This window comes from Mytilus californianus, unplaced genomic scaffold (assembly GCF_021869535.1).
Source record: "Mytilus californianus isolate M0D057914Y unplaced genomic scaffold, xbMytCali1.0.p SCAF_15, whole genome shotgun sequence".
In the NCBI taxonomy this organism is placed as follows: domain Eukaryota; kingdom Metazoa; phylum Mollusca; class Bivalvia; order Mytilida; family Mytilidae; genus Mytilus; species Mytilus californianus.
In genome coordinates, this window is record NW_026262637.1 from 18,266,779 (window position 1) to 18,283,259 (window position 16,481).

The window sequence follows — 16,481 nt, forward strand, 5'->3', positions numbered from 1 at the left end:
TTGATATGGTATTTGTCAATATTTCCGATGTTGTCCTTTGCATTTATAACATACAAGGTACCAATTTGAATGCACTGTTGAAATCGATTTCGTCAAACAACGTTCTCCATGATGACTTCAAATGATTGTACTGCATTTGTAAAATTTTGTCTCTATAGTATATTCATTCTTTGAATCTGAATTATAAAAAAAAAAAAACAGTACACAAATGATTTAAACAATGCATTTGATGTTTTCACTTGTCATTTTTTTTATATGCAGCCATTGTCAGTGCATATTGATGTGATCTTGAAGCGATGTATCCGTGTGTAAAGAAGGCTAAAGAGACTGTGATATATGAATGATATGTTCAACTCTCTTGGTTAGGGGCTTTGTAAAGTTTAGATGTGGATTTTTTTAAAGTTCGCATTTTATAAAAAAATAACATAAACTATATGAATTTTTTGAATGAATTGAGTTTTATGAAAACGTAAATACTAGCTATTTTTATCAATGACATACCTTTAATAGTGAAAATTTTCATTTATTTTAAATATGTCAGGGAATCACCTATACGTTTAAAGTGGTCGAGCCCTGGGTCATGTGTCACTTTAATGAATTAAACAGGAAGTAATAAAACAGTACTTTTTTTCTTTTCAATTACGTTTGAATAAGTTAAAGAGTTCACTTTTTTTGTATTGCGTATTTGATAATTATGTTTTGTGTTTAATATTTATTACAGAAAGTAGCGTATTTTGCAGTTATAATTTGTCATTATCATAGTTATGTTTAAGACACGACAGTAAAATGTTATAGGTCTTAGGATAGAATTTTTCATTCGTTTAACAAAAATCAGTTAAAAAAATAACAGAAATGTAGAAAGGCATCCTAAATCAATAAGTTAAGAAGCGACAATAGACAAACACCAATCATTTGAATACCGACTGACTGTCTGTTGAAAAAACGTCCACTAAACATAACAAAAATGGTGTCGTTTTTGAACTCAAGCATTTGTAGTATGAGAGTTACAGATAAATTTTTTAACGAAACAGAGTAATTGCATTAATTGCAAATTACAAGATTAGACAATACTATTGTTGTGATATTCCTCAGATTGAGGTATTCTTGTGTAAAGGGTAGAGACGTCAAAAGTGTTAATACCATAGCTATTGTATGGGGGAAGGACCTTGAAATCAAATAGAATTTTGTAAAAATCAAATCAAATTTACACCATCTTTAAACTAGGATAGTTTCACAATTGCACAAGAGCTTAAATTTGGTCACAGAATTGTTGAGTTTTTTTTAGCAATAAGCAAACTAAAAAATATAATATTGTTTCAATGGTACAATGTAACTGAAATAATTCTGATTTATCATTTGTGAGGTAAGGAAGATTAGGTTCTCTTTCATGAGCCGAAATTCCTAAAAGATTTATTTTAATTTTTATTATTTTATTTTTGGTTAGTGTATACATTTTACAAATGAGTTTTCATTTATAATCAAGCTGTATATGTAATGTGATTTGCATAGAAAGGTTATATTGATAGGGCCCTTAACCACAGGCACAGAAAAAATAATTGGCATAATTTCCCGCAGAATCCATGAGAACTTTTAACCCAAAATTGTTAGCAAATGGTTATTGCCAACTTCATTATAAGCAGATATACTGTGAAACGTAGCCAGTCGTGTCATATATGAATGAATAATTTGTAAAAGTGCAAATGCTGAGATCTGGCCTACTGAATGTAATGCGTACAGATTTTCATAAAGGCCATTTATTCGCGCAAACGTAATTACACATTTATTTTACAAAACTCTCTGCAAAAGTTGAAAAATTATGCTTAAAGGAAAATAACTCATACAACGCACATGGTGTCCTTTTGGCTACATGGGAATGTAGTATGGTGTCAGTAAGAATTATGAAAGTTTGAAAAAAATTTGAACAAAGCAATAACAATATGTAAATTAATACAACAAAAAGACAAAAGATATGACATAACACCATACAGATAGAAATTGGTTGATTTATCTCATCTAGCAAACATCACACCACGCGATTTCCCGCTCTTTAGTGCAACCCATACCCCTGGTTTAGTTATTTGTAGAAACAGTAACACTTATAAACGACTTCTAGTTCTGGTTATCTGAGTATAAAGGTAATATGACGACCAAATGTTAATGACACAGCAAGATGTCGTTTTGAAAATGTCAAATGTAAATAAAAACAAAAATCATTCCTTTGTGACACAAGTCCCATTATGCAGTGAATCAATTGAAACCAGCGTTCAAAAACAGAGTGGGCCAGTCCAGGCAGCTGAATGGGAAATAATCAATTTTGAACTAGCTACTTAGCAAACATTATGTGACTATTGATCTTTTTGTGGTCAATGAAAAAAAACTCATAGCGGATTAAAAGTCCGGTCTTCCATAACAAATGTATTGCATGTTACTATATACATGTACGTATGATACACGTATGTGAAGTAATGTTGGGTTGCTTCTTCAAACAATATCTAAAATTTAATAATTAATTAAGTGCAATAGGTTACCGATGTTATAAACTCGTAAATCAAATAAAATATAGCAAGAGAACAATATTGACTGAATCGAATGAACTATCAAGGGATCGAGACCAGACTAGTCGACAGGGTAAGCATGGCAAGTTATGCGTATATCACCCATAAATATTTTAATCACACCCAAATCTGTGGGAAATGGGATTTTCAAAAATTGCCAAGACCTTATAACTAACCGTTTATTGTCATACTGCTTGACAAGATGTATATATATATACAACGAAAAGACCTCAGACTTGACATATATACCAGACAGACAGAAACCCCTAAGGCAAAGTATAATACGTAATTGGGCAATATATTCTATGAAATTTTGTATGCATTTAGAACCCGTTAAAATGCATCTCAATATCGAACAAAATATACATGTAGCATTTATACTGCGATATCTGAGATACAGTCATTTGAAATTTGTGAAATAGGACAATACATATATGGAATGTATTAAAAAGCGGCCAAACTTATGTATTGTTTAATTTTAAATTGCGCTGTTCGAAAATTCGGATACAAAATTTTGATTAATGATTATATGTCATTGTTATTTCAATAACATCGGTCTTATAAAAAATCAAATCTCAGGTAGGTTCACATGATATGAAAGTACCAACCGCAATTCATAACGTATAGGTAGACAAACAACGGAATAAAAACTGCAAACTCTAGAGACCAATTAAAGATTTGAAAATTTCCAAAATGATAATCAGAAGTTGGTAGACAAAATATGTTTTGTGTTAATGACTTAATTCATTAATCAAATTGGTTTAAAACAAAACATGTCTGTAAATAAATTACAGTCATGCTTCTCCTCTTTGAACTAGACCTCTAAGTACATACAATCCTGATTTATTTTACATGCTTTTCAGCGAATTTAGCGGTATAAGACCAACCTAAACTAATGTTTTAAAAAATGTAAAATTGCGTGAATCATAGAACGACTGAATGAAAATTTACAATCGGAATGAATCTTTGAAATTAAGCTCAGGTTCCTGGTAAAAAATTATACAATTGACAATGAGATGAAAGTTCATTAGCTAAAATGAAAGAGCATATTTGGAAAAATGCAAAATAAAGCGTACAAAATGTAATAATATTCTTTTCATGTTTATAGTTAAAACATGACTTCAACATGAAGTATCTAAGTTGTCTGCACGAAAATGCCAGTATGAAAATGCTATTTTGTCGTACAAAATTAAAAGTTGAATTTTTTGTCTTGTATATCTTAACAAATAAAGCTTGCAATATAAATAGGTTATTTCATTCAACGAAATGACATAAGACAAAATTGCTTACAATAAAAATATTGACTTGTCACCTTTTTATTACTTCACGAACAAAGTATGACTCAATAAATGGTGTTCTCTGTGTTATAACTGTATAGGATTTCGTGACAAAATGTGCAAACCGAGTATAAACAATAATATATTAAAATTTTTGTGAAAAACTATCTTGTTTTACTATGTTTATCAGTTAGTTGACATTATTAACAACTGAATGCAATGACATAATTTACTTGCGAGGTTCCGTATCTATGCAGTTGTATTAATTAACCGAGTACATTAAATCACTATATCAGAGTATTGAAAGGTTCATTAACATTAAAACAATGACCTATGTAGATAATGCTTCTAAATCCGTGAAACATTTTACAATGTTTTAAACACGATTTGATAGATGCACGTATTTTCTTACATAATAAACGAACTAATATTATATACTGTGCCAACAGATCATTTTATTGTTTTTCAAAATATTACAATAAATATGGGTTTTTGTATTGATTTGACGTCAGACATAACATTTTTTTAAATATTTTTACTCTAAGACATAGATGGCCTTAGACAGATTTGGCACACCTTTTTTGAATTTTTAGTTTTCAATGCCGTTCAACAATCTAAACGATTTGGCTTCCAACAGTTTTGATTCGAGCACCACTGATGAGTATTCTTAAGACGATACGCGAACGAAGCACATGTAATGATCAGCCCGTTATCTTTTATGATTTTTACCCCATTTTGACACCGGGAATCAATTTGGAATGGCTTTTTATACTTTTATATCAAAGTTTGTTGAAATCCTTGCATAAAAAGATGTTTCTCAAAATTTGTGTTTTTTTTTGTTCTAACAAAAAGCAAGTTCAGTCCGTCTTTTAATTTGTGGAACCTTAATCACCTTGAAATAACTTATAACACGTATATGCCCTTTTGGTGAAATTCTAGCATAAGGAGACATTTCTCAAAATTTGTGATTTTTTAACAAATTGATTTTTTAGTCACAAATTTTAACAAGAAATAGGACACTAGTAATTTTTTTTTTAAACTATGTTATTTCGCCAATCTTTTCCACAGTTTGATAAAAAAAATTATTATTTCTTTACAACGAGAAACAATTTGAAAAACATATTTTACTTATATATCAGTTTTTATAGAAATCCAAGCACAAACAGATGTTAATCAACTAATTGTACTTAAGGCATTTTCAAGCTTTTCGTAAATTGACTAATGCCTTCTTTGAAAAATTGAAAAGCATTTTACAAAATGCCTGAAATTATTCTATAGAATGAAATGTTCACAACAATTGAGCCATCGTAAGTATTGAACAACAGAGACGTTTTATCTGTGGTAATAACTGAATTTTATTTTAAAAGTTTAAGACATGCAAAAATAATTCTACTTAATTATTTTAAATTCCCCAAAGCAAAGAACTCGACAATTTTTTTTTATTTCAGAAGTTATTTGGATGGCAAGATCTGTTAGACTGTCCTGATTTAATGCAAATACATCAGTTGGAGTTAAATTTTGTCTTATTCAACACATTCAGCTCTCACAATACTGTTCCTGATTAAAATACATAACGTTCGAAAAAAATAGGTTTCGCAAACATCATACACACGCATATCTTCTTTTCGATGAGTTCCCAAAAGATTCAAAGTAACATAAGCATGGTTAGGTAGACTTACAGCTGTTGACTTATCAGAGCATTCAACAGGCTGAAGCAGATCTATGCATGCATGGCGGGTGATGTGTGCAAAGCAGACGACGTTTACTCTGTCGACACATCAGGCTTTCCTTTTTATGGACTTCACGCGATTCCCTCATGTTAAGTGTGTTGCCTTTGTTTGTCTCTTCTTGATCGATTTTCCAGATTTCAAAATCTGTAACCTACTGTCAACTTAAGACAGTGAAGATTAAGACACTCATATATTTGCATCACAACCAAAAACGGTCTTGTATGGTAAAAACCATACTGTCGTGGTAAAGCTGATGCCTTTGATGTAAGGAGAGTGCCACTATCTCTATTTGCACGCTAAGAACTCGTTGCCCGTTCCGAGGGTGGCCTGTTGAAAGGAAACTTTTCTTTCCCTATCCAACATACCTTCATTTTTATCGACGGACGAAATTATTGTCCTTTATCCACCTCAATCTATTGCAGAGTTTACCTTTTTGATTTATTATCGATTTGTCTTAAATGTATGAAATATTTGATATTGAGCGCAAACAACAACAATCAGTCAAACATAAAAACGTCCTTCTTTATTTCTGCTTCATGTTACACGCTTCTATTCTGAATCTAGATTTTATTTAATTGGTTTGTAAATTTTATTCTATTGTAAGAACCATTAGTTATTGTCGTAGCAAGATATTCTGTTTTGGTTGAATGTATCTCACTGATATCCTTTTTTTAACAAATTTCCTAAAACTTAACAGTCAATTTGTGGAATTTTGTTTCAAAATTTCAGTCATTTTACAAATTAAAAGGATCAGGTATTTTAAGTCTTTTTATATAATGCCTGGAAATCGGTTGACGCAAACTTGACCTACTGAAAGACATAGGAGTGCTGACAGATAGACACTACTATTACTATAGAGCCTTGACATTCAAATGTTCGAATAAAATTAAAAATATGGATTGATGTACATGCATGAAACAGTATACTTTAATATATAGAATTAGTTACATATCTAGAACACTTGGTCTCCAATGATGAACAAAAAATCTATACCACAGGGAACCTAAGGGTTTACTAGGGAATATAAATACATCAACTAGACTTTCCCCTCTAGGTGTGAAACCTGTTCTAAATATGGGCGGATATATTGCTGTGCGGGATGTATGATAAATACGCGGTCACATTCCGTCGGAATTTAGACGTTAAATTCGATTTCTTTCTAAAGGAGAGTGTCGCGCACTCTGTAAGTTAAAGATTGAGTGATCGATTTTTGTGTTTAACGCCACTTTAAGCACTTTGGCTATATCATCGCGTCGATTTTGGTATTGGTGGAGAAAGCCGGAGTACAAGGAGACAACCAACGACCCTTGACTGGAAAACTAACACTCCTAGTTGAGTCGACTCTCGCTGGGTTCGAACTCACAACCTCGGTGTTGACAGGCTAGTAAGTAACACTGGACACTTTTAATTTGCAAAACACTCATTTGCAAATCCGCCGCCGCCTCTGCTTAGACCTACAGTGTCGTGTATATAACCAAAATGTGCGGAATTACATGGGATTCAATAATTTCATTGCTTTTCTGCTGTTATTATAATATATATTTTGTAATTTGATTTAGAAAAACATGGGATTTTCAATATCCCATGGGATACGGCAAATCCCATGGGATTGACCATTATCCAATGGGATTTTGGTTAAATCCCATAGAATTTTTTGGGGCCCATGGGATAATTGTAGTTCCATGGGATATTTGGTGTTCCATGGGACAAAAAAAATCCCATGGGATTTTCAATATCCCATGGGACAAAATAAAATCCTATGGAATTCAAATTATAAATATACAGTAATGTGTATGTTACAATGAATTATGTTTGGTAGTAAAAAGTTTATAATATATATATGAGTGTATTTTGGTTTTTTTCATTTTGTCACAAGCATGTTTTTAATTTGTTTATATGACAATAAAGATTATTATTATTTTGGAAAGTATAATAATATTTAAAGTAAAAAAATAGAATCCTTTAACTGAAATAAAATGATGACATGTCTTAATAAAAGAAAAAAATATTGATTTGAAATCTTTGTCTTGTTTGTTTTATTATGAAAAATAGAACGGAAAAAAATATTTCATATTCTGACTGAATAAATTGACAAAGCACAGTTAATAGTTTACTCTTTTAATGAGGTAAAGTTTTCTTTGTTATAGTTCCATTGCAATACATGAATATGCAAACGATTTGAATCTTATACCTTTGTGGTATTCATAATATTACGTTTATATTTGCAAATTTATAAAATAAACACTTTTCCTGTTAAGTTTTAGTTTTCTTGTTTCAGCTTGCTATGTACAATATTCAGTCCACTATATAAGAGTCAAGTAAATAAATTATTTCATCCGCTAGAATATTCCTACAATTCTTAGACAAAACATTTTTGAAATCTGTTTTTCAAAAATCTTCCTCCGTACATCTTTATTGGATGGAGCGATTTAAATGAGTGGACAAAGCAAGTTCATTTGGACAACAAAATACTGATATATTTTTTCATTCCTCCCTTCTTTCAATTAATAATTACGTTGTTGCATTTCCATGATTTAGCTCTTGTTCATCTATGATCATGATAATATGACTCCTTTTTGTTTATAGTCATTATGTTGAAATTTCGTCTTTCTTATGTAGGAAAAAACACATTCCATTTCAAATTAATAAAAAAGTCACACTATGTAGAAAAATATCAACTTTAAGTTTTCTGTTCAGTATTGACCTGTTGAATGATGATCATGAAAACCAAGATGTCTGACCTACAAATACACAAAACTCAAAAATTATAAATGAAGAGAAATACAGCAATAAAATGGCTATTTTATCATGTTTATGTACATTTTGATAAAACTTTCATTTGAATATTTAAAATTGTAAGAACTCTTATTTCAGTGCTTTGTGTCTATGGTTTTCATAGTTGTTTTTTGTGCCTTGTTGCAGTGTTTTGAGTTAAGCCAATTGCAACAAATGTTTACAGTTTGTTCAAAGGTTCTGTTGTTATTAAAACCACTGTCCCAGGTTAGGGGTGGGTTGGGTGCTCACAAAATGTTTATTTTATTAGTTGATATTTGCTATGAATTAGCTGTCAGTAACTGTGAGTACTTATAGATCTGTATGTTGAGTCTTTTTTATTAAAGGGAAAGAATAAATTTCCAGCCACATCCGGTCTGTGTTTTTTGGTAGCTGTTTTTCTGCTTTGTTGCATTCTAATGAGTTAATAAAATTGAGAATGAAAATGGGAATGTATCAAAATAACCTGGCCCAAGAGCAGAAAAAAAGCCCTTTTCAACTGATTTGATAGTTTTTATATTGAACTGACACTTACACCACTGTCCTTAATTAGAGGAGGATTTGGCGCCAGCAAACATGTTAAACCATGCCACATTTTGTAAGTGTCTGTCCCAAGTCAGGGGCCTGTTATTCATTGGTTGTCAATTGTTGCTATATATCATAAGCATGATACGCTTTTGTTGTGTATGTTGAAATTGTTGCAAGAATAAAATCGAATATTGAGAAGACATTTAATCATAAGCAAATGAAAAGAATCTGTAGAATCAAAGCGCGAAAGCGCTGTAAAGGCAGTTAATTACAGGTTTAGGTATTTTTAGTCCAGTTATATCATTATCTTGCATAGTACATTGTACTTATCAGAGGTGGCTTTCAGTATTTAAGATTTAGAGTCCTCTAATGATATTGAACAAGTTTTATGAATGTCATATTCTGAGCACTATATGAAGGCGATTGTTCTCACTTGTTTATGAACTAGTGCATTATGTCCAGTTTGTACCTTTTTTTAATCTATGTTTATAGTCAAATACTGTTTAAAATAGTTTGGCATTTTCTTTTTAGTAATAAGTAAATGTTATCAACTGTATTTTATTCAACTTTGCAAATGTGGTTTGTTACTGGTAAGTACAATGTATGGATGATAGTTGTTTCATTGGCAATCATAACACATCTCCTTATTTATATAATGATCTATATTCAACGACCTCAGGTACAAAAAAAATGTATGTAACTAAACTATGATGGGAAACCTTTGACTTCTTTCTTTTATATAAACTTTTGATTTGGTACCATAGAACTATGTAGAATAAATGTACATTGCAACATGTCAACTCTTTCAATGACAATATTTTTTTTAGAAACTATAACTCCAAGCAAAATTGTATTTCCAAGTATAAAGTAATTTATGAATGAAACAAGAGTGCACACGCTGAAATGTCTCGCCTTCTTTACTAATCATTGATATTATGTTGATAGTCCTAAATATAAAGCTTTATCACAACTGTCACATGAACTTAACATTAACCAAGTAAACTAAACATTGACTAATGAACCAAGAAAATGAGGTCAAGGTCAGATGAACCATGCTAGGCAGGCATGTACAGCTAACAATTCTTCCATACAACAAGTATAGTTGACCTATTGCTTATAGTTTAAGAAAAACAGACCAAAACACAAAAACTTAAAACTGAGCAATGAACCTTGAAAATGAGGTCAAGGTAAAAAAAAACCTGTGTGACTGACAAATAGATCATAAAATATTTCCATACACCAAATATAGTAGACCTATTGCATACAGTATAAGAAAAACAGACCAAAACACAAAAACTTAACTATAACCACTGAACCATGAAAATGAGGTCAAGGTCAGATGACACCTGCCAGTTGGACATGTACACCTTACAGTCCTTCCATACACAGAATATACTAGACCTACTGCTTATAGTATCTGAGATATGGACTTGACCACCAATACTTAACCTTGTTCACTGATCCATGAAATGAGGTCGAGGTCAAGTGAAAACTGTCTGACGGTCATGAGGACCTTGCAAGGTACGCACATACAAAATATAGTTATCCTATTACTTATAATAAGAGAGAATTTAACATTACAAAAAATCTTAACTTTTTTTCAAGTAGTCACTGAACCATGAAAATGAGGTCAAGGACATTGGACATGTGACTGACGGAAACTTCGTAACATGAGGCATCCATATACAAAGTATGAAGCATCCAGACCTTCCACCTTCTAAAATATAAAGCTTTTAAGAAGTTAGCTAACGCCGCCGCCGGATCACCATCCCTATGTTGAGCTTTCTGCGACAAAAGTCGCAGGCTCGACAAAAAGGAGTTCTTAATTAAGAAATAAACTGATTCGCTGAGCGCAGCTGGATACACCCGCAGAGGTCCAACCCTGAACAGTTGGGGGCAAAAATGGACACAATATTCAAGCTTGATACAGGTCTGAATTTGGATTGTAATTAAATATTTGACATATTATAGTTTCTGAATAAATGTAGTCAAAGAACTTGAAATCGGTTATATGAATTGAATTTATATTCAATTAAAGATTTCTTGCTGTTGTGCAATACACTGTGCTGTTGCGCAATACTTAATAAATCTGTTGCCAGACTATAAACAAATAAAGTTCAATTTCTTCTCAATGTCATATTTGAAATTTATGAAAATCAATAGGGAGATTACATCAATAGCTATAAATAATTCACCAAAGTTTCATGCGAACTGCTTAAAGCATTTTTGAGTTGTCCAAAAACTGGAAAATCCCCCCTTTTTTAATGAATAAAACCCCATAACTCAGAAATGTAAAATCTAAAATTTATAAAATTCTAAAGGGAGCTTACGGATTGATAATTTAGTCTTAGATGCAAGATTTTTTTATCAGTTGTTAGTGGCTTTTAACTAGCTGTCAGTAAATGGAAGTACTCTCAGATCTGTACTTAGTGTCTTTTTGTTGTTTGGATGTACAACTACCAGACAACGTCCACTTGTATTTGTATTTATCCATCTGATGAGTTAAGCCTCTTTCAACTGATTTTTATAGTTCGTTCTTATATTGTACTGTTACACCACTGTCCCAGGTTAGGGGGTGGGTTGGGATTCCGCTAACATGTTTAACCCCGCCACATTCTGTATGTATATATATGTGCCTGTCCCAAGTCAGGAGTCTATAATTCAGTGGTTGTCGTTTGTTTATGTGTTGCATATTTGTTATTCGTTCATTTTTTGTACATAACTTAGGCCGTTAGTTTTCTTGTTTGAATTGTTTTACATTGTCATTTCGGGGCCTTTTATAGCTCACTGTGCAGTATGTGCTTTGCTCATTGTTGAAGGCCGTACTGTGACCTATAGCTGTTAATTTCTGTGTCATTTGGTCTCTTGTGGAGAGTTGTCTCATTGGCAATCATACCACATCTTCTTTTTTATATTTACATCAACAGATATAAACAATTCACCAAAGTCAAGGTGAGACAACAAAACTTAGTTGTAAGATCTCTGAAATTTTTTACAAGGTACAAGTTTTTCTCATTGTTGGAGATTGTACGGTGACAGTAACACCTGTAACTGCTTAACCCATTTCTTATGCACTTTGGTTCGATAAACTCACTGAATATCATACCACATCTCCTTATTTTTATATGCATTACAATTTACATGTGCATGTAATTGTAAATATATATATATATATATATATCAGAACAAACTTCATTGCGTCACTTTTATTTATGCATCCTTTGGCCATGTTGGCACAATACAAGTTCTAAAATTACACAACATAAAACAACTAAATGTTATTTCAGATGAAAGTTTTATTTCAGTTCCATTCATAGGATTTATTAGAATTTTGTATGTTTTACCAAGTCCAATAATTAGCTCTATGTGCACGTGTTAATTGGAGACTTTTCTATCCCGTATAAGAGTTTTGGAACTTACAATGTATTCTGTTTCTTTTTTTGAAAAAATTGAGCAAACAAATCTTGCACATTGAAACCTTTGTCTGCCATCACACTGTCACCTGGATCACATAATTGAACTATTCTACATCTTTCAACTATTTCACAGTCACTGGTACAACCAACATATGCATTAGAGACATAGTTGACTAAACCACCAGGTGTCGAACATACAAGTATTTTCAGTGTTTCTGTTTTTATATGATGAAAAGGTTGCCTGAGCTCTAGGAGCTTTAGGTTTTATCACCGGATATTATGTGCTGTCAATAATAATCCAAGTTGTAGGAAACTTTAATTTGAAGTTGGATGGCGAAAAATACCTGACTAAACCACTAAATGGCCAAGTGTTAGCCTCACGCCACTGTTTAGACATAAAAACAATCCATGTTTACACAACATTCTTAACACTAGTTTCAATCTAGAATCTAGACAGTTCAAAGTTGGTTGTATAATGGCTCAATTTCATCAAAGTCATAAAAAAAACTGATTTTCAAATGACACCCTATCAATTTGAAAATATATGTATCTCAAACAATGTGCTGCTGGACCAAGTGTGGTCAAAACAAATAAAAATTTAGTATACAACTCTAAACCGGTATAAAAATGCATGGCTGTGTCACGTGTCTTCATTTCAAAATTCTCTGCTGAAAATATAGGCATTGATGGTGTTTGCCTAATTCCATCTGTGAAGCTCAACATTAGCTCGGCAGTTGGTGGTGGACAGTCATAAATCCTGTCTGCAGTATGAATGACTTCTTCAGGAAAACCAACTTTACAATCAAAACTTTCCTCTAGATTTCTACTACATTATTCATCAAGTTTAGTTCTTTTGTTTTCACAGGAAACTGCCCTGATTTTTCTTTTTGCGGACGATTCAGTCTCTTGCTTGGTCCAGGACAATAGGCTGGGAATGGCAGTAGAATTAAGTCTCTGTATGGTGGGTTTGCGCCCTGAAAAAGGTTATAAAACATTAGTTTTTTTATAATTAAATGAACTTCCATTAGCAATGCATACTTTGTACTACCTGGCAAAATATTAACTAGATTTATTCATTACAATCTGGATAAATCTATGTTAGCCTGATTCAATGTACATCAAAATGTATGTTATGTAAATCCAAAGGACAAACAATGAGAGACTTATGCAACAAACGTACATTGTTTGTACCTAAATAACTATAATATAGATGAGAGCATGTCATTGTTTTGTTCCTGTTAACATTGTCATTGATATTTTTCAAGAAAGTCTATGAGGCATAGCTTATGCATTCCTGTCATTAATACATTAGCATAATTACTGCTAAAATAATTCTCAGTATGATATACCTCTTGTAAGAAATCATTATAATTGTAGCAAGCACCAAAAAATCTCAAACAGATCACATTGAATCGTAATCCAAAAAATTATGACGTCTTGAATTAACCACCCCCTTTTATTCTAAAACGATAATTGCGGTTGTAAACAGACTTTGGTTTATTCGCATGGCGATTACATATATAACTATATATTTTAAAAAGAAAGTAGAGTTTTACCATGAATAGTTTCCTGCACGTAGTCTTTTTAAGTAAAATGTGCCTTGCAACATGTGCAAACAACAGCTGATTGAGATGGACTCCACGATTTCATCGTATTCTCGTCCAATCTGCGTATGGGCCATGGCGTTGATCCAACTTTTCCTTCTTTTTAAGTCATTTGGAAATGCATGTCCTCCTCTTAAATGACATCCAGGTACACAACAACAAGAAATTGGCATCGTTAATTAAAAATGCAACTGTATAGTTGAACAGTGCAGAAACCGGAAGTTTAAGAACAGGATCGGCTACCACTACCTATTCAGGAACGATAATTTGCTACTTTATAAACTGCGAAATAACAATAACGCTAGACGGGTTCACGTGCATAAACAGAAATGCGCTTTAAATTGTATAATATAATTCATGTTCAGTCGACCTTTAATTATTATATCAACGAATGAAATGATTTATAAACATCTAGATTGCAGATAAGACTCGAAATTAACCCGACCTCTTTCCACACGGAATTCAAATAATTCTAGTTTGTCAATCGGTTGACTGCTTATAATGCAAAATACAAATATATCAAAAGTTTTTAAAACTAACAAAACACAATGATCGTTTCTCTATTTCCCAATGTAAATGAAATGAAACAAAAAACATTTTATATCACAATAAGAAGAGGAGAGAATCAACATTTTCCGGATCTACTTGGAGCCAAATGACCCCCCACGTAGATAAGTTGGATATCGCGGAAAGAAAGATTAACACGGCAACCAGAAAGGCATTTAAGCACTGCCTTTAAAAACGTGACTGAGTATATCCTTAGGCATATAAATATTGCATCAAATATGACAGTTAAGAGTCCCTTAATTCTTAAATGGCAAACCAGAAAATTTTCAAAATCAAGAGAATCTACTTTCAACAGTGTTAAGTTTGTAGTAATGTAATTCAAACATACTACCGGTATAGCTAGTGCATGATATTTAAAAAGGCCTTTCACTTATCTGACGGTCAAAGTCCCAGAACTTTATAATGACAGATAAGAACTTATTTTATTAAATATGTTTACCAATTCCAAAAATTATGTCAAGTTTCCAGTAAATCAATCCAAGCAAATTAAAGTTATGGTACAATATGTGAAAAAAGAAACTGATCAGTCATTTCAAGAATAACTTCTGATGGCTATGTTTTTCCATCCAACTGGATCGAAAGAAAAATATATTTATATAGATTTTCTCAGTTTTTAGCTTGTTACCTGGATTGTCTCTTCCTAATCGATTTTCGAGATCTGAACATTGGTAAACTACTCGCGCCTTGATATACGTCTAGAAAGTCTTCTGATTAAATTTTCTTTTTCAAAAATGTCTTACATAGAAACGGTGTATTCCCTAGAAAGATTTCTTACTATTGAGTAAAACTAACACAAACTACCAATCAGACAAAACAAACAACAGATCAGCTTAACATTTGTAAACAAATGACAGAAATTACACCATATCTTATATTTTCACGAGTAATCACAATTTTACATTCAAAACAACCTATGAAGCAACCTACAAAAAAATAGTAAAAATGGCCTAGCCTATAATCAAATCAGAATTTCAAAATACTATCTTTTCAAATCCACGATTAAGGAAACAGTTGCCTCCAACACACATGGTGAACACATTTTAAAACAGTAATATATACCATTTACCACAAATATCACCAATCATGTGCAGTGTTTTTAAATTTGCAGGTAAAAGTTCAGTACATTTGCTATTCCATGTGTTAAGGGGACATAGATTGTGTCTTATTCTTGATTGTAATATTTCTTATATAAGTGTGGATTTGCATGGTAGGTGATAAATGCATAGCTGGAAACCCTTACCCTGTTAATACGATCTGGTGTGATTCCCTCAGTTTCTAGATTATTCCCTTGTTTTGTATCTTCTTATAATCAAGTCTTGGAATTTGAACACCGTTAAACTGCTGTTGCATAGATTTAAGAGGTCAATATTCCTGATGTAATGAAGTCAATAACAAATGTATATGACTTTAATTAAATATGCTTAATAACTGCTGACACAGAGAAATGTTTGTATGTAATTTTGATATTGATTGATGGCAAAAGGGGAATAATTATATTTTATACTTTTTTTTTACCATTGACAGGAAACTTCATGAGTGTCAAGCTTTCCTAGGTTCAGCACAAGTTGGTTAAAGATGGTCTTTGAGTTTGGAAAATAAATTGTGATAAGGACTATAATAAAATGGAAATTGTAAAGTTTAAAGTCATTGAAAATGTATTATTAATATTCATCTTGTGGGCATGAAATTACTGGACATTAAAAAGCAATTTGCATTTTTCTTACACAGTAACTTGCTTAAACATTCAGGGAAATTTATGTGAAAACATGGAATCTTCCTCAATATTTTTTTATGTGCTTTCATGTGTGACAGTGATATTCTTCTAAACAAATAACTGATAAACTATGCAAAAATGGACCAGGTTTGCAGAGACTGGGTCAAATAATTTCCATAGAAATGAGATGTGCTAACTTATAAGCTGCATACCAAATACCATTGCCTTACCAAAAGTTGTTTCCTTTAAAATGACCTAATGACAAGTAAACCATGCAAAGGTTTCAAAGTGAATGGACTATTACTGAGGGGGCAGGTC

The 16,481-nt window shown here is 32.0% G+C and overlaps 1 long non-coding RNA gene across 1 annotated transcript; it reads right to left on the reverse strand.

The window, feature by feature from the left end:
- Window positions 1-12,053: 12,053 nt before the first annotated feature.
- On the reverse strand, window positions 12,054-14,098 carry LOC127725575 (uncharacterized). The gene is made up of 2 exons (XR_007993041.1): window positions 13,835-14,098; window positions 12,054-13,252 (listed from the first exon to the last, which is right to left on the reverse strand). It is a non-coding gene; the product is annotated as an uncharacterized LOC127725575 (long non-coding RNA).
- Between the last annotated feature and the right edge of the window lie 2,383 nt (window positions 14,099-16,481).